The sequence below is a fragment of the Physeter macrocephalus genome, chromosome 21 (genome assembly GCF_002837175.3).
Source record: "Physeter macrocephalus isolate SW-GA chromosome 21, ASM283717v5, whole genome shotgun sequence".
NCBI lineage: Eukaryota > Metazoa > Chordata > Mammalia > Artiodactyla > Physeteridae > Physeter > Physeter macrocephalus.
The window spans coordinates 90,162,166-90,166,893 of NC_041234.1; positions in this window are offsets into that span (position 1 = coordinate 90,162,166).

Genomic DNA, 4,728 nt, shown 5'->3' on the forward strand with positions numbered 1-4,728 from the left:
TACAGAGGTACTGTAAACCCTTAACTGGGAGCCATGGGAAGAGGGAGCCCCATCTTTGTGACACCTTCCTCGTGTAGAGCTTCTTTCAAGCATATCTGGTAAGGGGGAGGAAGGGAGTGAGTTGTGGCTGAAGTGCCACAGACTCTCACTGTTTTTATGGACATTTAGTAGATTCTCTTGAATAAATTCTTCATTTGATGTGTATTCTTAGGACAATTTCCAGAGACTTTATATGGTTATTTTAAAAAATATTTTTTACCAGTTATGTTTTTTTTTCTCCACATGTTGGAATTCTGGAAGTAGAAGTGTCCTCTTATTATACTTTTAATGTTTTGTTTCTGTACTAGTTTCTCCCACTCTTTTCCTGACACTGGTAATTTGTTGTTTCTCTTTTTTCCCCCTCAAGTCTTAGTAATGTATATTAATTTATTAATCCTTTAAAGATTGAACTTTAGACTTTGTTGATTTCCTTTATTGCACTTACTTTTTCTATTTTATTCAACCCTGTTCTTATCTTTATTATTTATTTCCTTCTAGTCTCTTTTATGGTTGATTTGCTGCTTTTTCTACTATCTTGAGATGGTAACTTAGATAACTGAAGTTCAGCCTTTCTTTTTTTCTAATATACACATTTGTAGCTATATATTTCTAAACACTGCTTTAGCTGCATATCTCAAGCTTTTGACCATATTTTCATTAGCCACCTTCTCAAAATATTTTCTGTTTTCCACTCTAGTTTCTTCTTTGACCCACAAGATATTTAGAAGTGTATTCCTTAATTTCCAAACATTTTGTAGTATTCTAGTTGAAATTTTAATTGTCTTTAGTTTAATTCCACTATGTTCAAAGAACATATTCTGAATGATTTCAAGCATTTTGTATTTGCTGAAGTTCATTTTACATTCACATTTGTTCAATTTGGGAAAATAGTCCATATGTACTTAAAAACTGCGTATTCTGTTGTAGTTTGTATGTAGTACAAACAAAATTGATTTATTTTTCACATAAAATTTATATATTAGGTCAAGTTTGTTAATTGTGTTTTTAGGTTTTTCATGTCCTTACAGATTTTTTTTCCTACTTGTACCATGAACTATTTTGAGAGATGTATTATAGTGTTCAAAATATCCAACAATGATGATGGTCAATTTTTCTTCTTGATTTTATCAATGTTTGCTTTTTGTATTTCAAAACTCTGTTATTGGGTGTTTAAAAAATTAGGCAATCCTGCGAAATCTGAGGGAACAGTCCCCAAAGATTACCCTGACATCAGACACCAGCTGTAAGTTCAGGACCCCTGAGGGCTACAAATTCAGGTTTCCCATGATCATTCTCAGGTTCAATAACTCACTAGAATAACTCACAGAACTCAGGAAAATATTATGATTACAGTTTTGTTATAGCAAAAAGGTACAAATTAGAACCAGCCAAAGGAAGAGATGCATAGAGTGAAGTCTGGGAGGGTTCCAAATGTGAAGCTTCCATCTTCCTCAGGGGTGTGTTACCCTCCTGACACCAATGTATGACAATATTAAAAGAATACTGCCAACAAGGGAAGCTGACCCAAGCTTTTGCTATCTAGGGTTTTTAATGGGGCTTGATCACATACTTCCTGCATGGCTGATCTTTATTCTCCAGGCCCCCCATCTTTAGTCTCCAGTTCCTCCACAAGTTAGAACCAATAGAATGTGGCTCATAGCCCCCATCAAAAATCACATTGTTAGACTGTCTGGTGGCCAAAGCCCACAGGCAAACAAAGGCACTCCTACCAGGAAGAACATTCCAGGGACCTAGAGATTACCTCCTAGTAGTTGAGGGCAATGATCAGAACTCTATTTGGGTAAAGTTAATTCTTCACTGCCTAGGTGCTAACAGATTTACAATTTTGATATTTTACTTTTAGACTGATCATTTCTGTATCATGAAGTTTCTCAATCTGCTTATCTGATATTAATATAGATATATCAGATATCGTCTGGTTAGTGATTCCATAGCCTATCTTTTTTAATCCATGGAACTCTAATCTTTGTCTTATGTGACTACTGGAGAAACTGCTCTGATTTTCAGAGGCATTCTGCTTGTAATTTTAGCCTTCTATCCCATGCATCCTCAATATGCAGCACATATTTTGAGGAGAATTTTGGCTGCATGCTTAACTCCCTTCTCCAAATTTCTGCCCAAAGCAATGCTGATTTCTATGTCCCTCTGCAGTGGCACTCTTCTTTGCACTAGGATTTGCAATGGATTTGCAGCCTTCTAGCTGCACTCAGAGAGTACAATTGTTCACAAGTAACTGTGGCAGCAGAGAATATCTCACATCTTCTATCTCCTGAGTCTTACCTTTTTTATTTCTAAACACCTCAGCATCTCTTTGCTGCCTTCTTTCAGATCATTTCAAAAAATTTTCTGGCTCTGCCAGTAACTCCATCCTAATTATAGTGGAAATTCTTTCACAAAGTTGGAGATTTCTTTCATTTTCCCTCCAAATCTTGTTGTCTCCAAGCTAATGCCCCAATTTCTTTTTACCTCAAGTGATATGATTACAAGACCAGTTGCCATTCTAGTTCCCTTTACTGGACATTAGAATTAATCACATTATGCTTGATGTTAGTTTCCATTGAGGTCTGGTCATCTGGAATTTTGTAGCTCCTCATATGATTCTAATTTGCAGCCTAGGTTAAAAACCCCAGATCTGAAGTAATTATAAGAGCACCTGGCAAATATTAAGCATTTGGTAGGTGTTGGTTATTTTCATTGTCTTCAGAAGCTGGGGTAATAGTTTTCTTAGTTTTTTATAAACAATATTGGAAAGTTATCTGTGAATGAAAACTACCTTTCACATATGCTTGTTAACATAACTTCCTTTTTCCAACAGCATTATAGATTTAAGATTTTGTTTTGTTTTCTTTACACAGTTTATTCCCACTGTGGTCTACTTTTCTTTACCCTGGCAGGGAAAGGCAAGCTGTAATTCAATACTACTGACCTGATGCATACAGATAAGTATGCAATTTGTTCCAGATTCATTCCATAAACTGTTTTTCAAAAGTATTAAATTCAGAAGTTTTTTTTCTTGTCCCTTTCTGATTTATATAGCTAACTCTAGATGACGGATTAATGGGAAAATCAACCTCCCAGTCCATAGAGAGTCCATGTGCAAGGTCTTGATAACCTCCCACCCACCACAACATTGAAGTCATCTGATTATTATCTTATAATTTACAAAGAGTTCATACAGATTAAAGGGTTTTCAAACTGTAGTCAGATCTTCAAAAACGGCACGGTCCTTAGGAGAAGATAAAAACCCCAAATTATATTTATCTTATTAAGGAGATAAATCATGACACAAAAGGAAAGGTTCTTGCTATATGAGTCCATGATAATCCTCCTAGTGTCCTCCAGAGACTAAGCTTAGTGTCTGGCCCTCTACTAACATATTTTCATCTTATGTGTAGAAAGTAAAACTCCTAAAAGCCTTGAAAATATAAGGATTCATTTTATAAAATATAGGTCTCTTTCAAACATCTCTTCCTAAATTTCAGAGGAAGAACTCACACATTAGAATTTTCATGTTTTAAGGCCTAGTTTAGCCATATTCCAGGAGAAAAATCTTAGCCAATAGAATATATTTTAAAAAACCTCTACCTTGTCTAGAAGGTACAACTATGAGTTTTTTGAGTCTTAATTGAAACTCTTGCTGCAGGTTGAAAGAGATGACCTGAAACTGGCAAATCTATTTTATTCAGGTGGATATACACTATGCTCAGGCAATTCTTTGTGTTATAAATGTCTGAAGGTTTTAAAATCTAAACTACTTGCAAGGAGGTAGGGATAACTAGAGATTCAACCAGATGAAGAGAGTTACCCTAAATGAATGATTCTCAGTCACAAGTCTGCCACACATGCCTGGAGCCCTTCCCCAGTCATACTGAGTCAGAATCTCTGGGGGTGGGCAAGAATAAATATATTTATAAAAACCCTCAATGTGGGAGGGAGATGCAAGTGGGAGGGGATATGGGGATATATGTATACATATAGCTGATTCACTTTGTTATACAGCAGAAACTACCACACCATTGTAAAGCAATTATACTCCAATAAAGATGTTAAAAAAAAAACCCTCAATGTGATTTCTATAAACTGCAGCTGGAAAAGAGTTGAGTTATTCAGGGATAAAGTCTCAGTAGGAGATAAAATATTTACTCCAACTGCAGTAAGTGCAGAACCCTATAGTACAGTGCTAGTGACCTTCCTCCAGGGTGAAATTGATTCATTAATCAACAATCTTAAGGATGTTAATTTAACTGCGAGCTCACCTCATCATATCATTTAACTCATATTTTCCCATTTCATTTTGTGAATATATAAAAAATTATTTACCAAATGCTTTGGAAAGCTCAGGTACATTATGTGTGTTAATACCAGTTTAGTAACCTTATTTTAGAAGGAAGTGTTATCTGAAACTTACTTTCAAAAGGTTCAGAAAAAAAAGAAAAAAATTATATATATAAAAAAAGAGAATACACACACATAGAAAGAGAGAGAGAGAGCAAATATGGCAAAATGTTAACATTTGGAGAATCTGAATGAAATATACATGGGTTCATTGAATTATTCTTTCAACTTTTCTATATCTTTTCAATTTTTCAAAATAAAAAGTCAGGGACAGATGAATGGATAAAGAAGATATGGCACATATATTCAATGGAATATTACTCAGCCATAAAA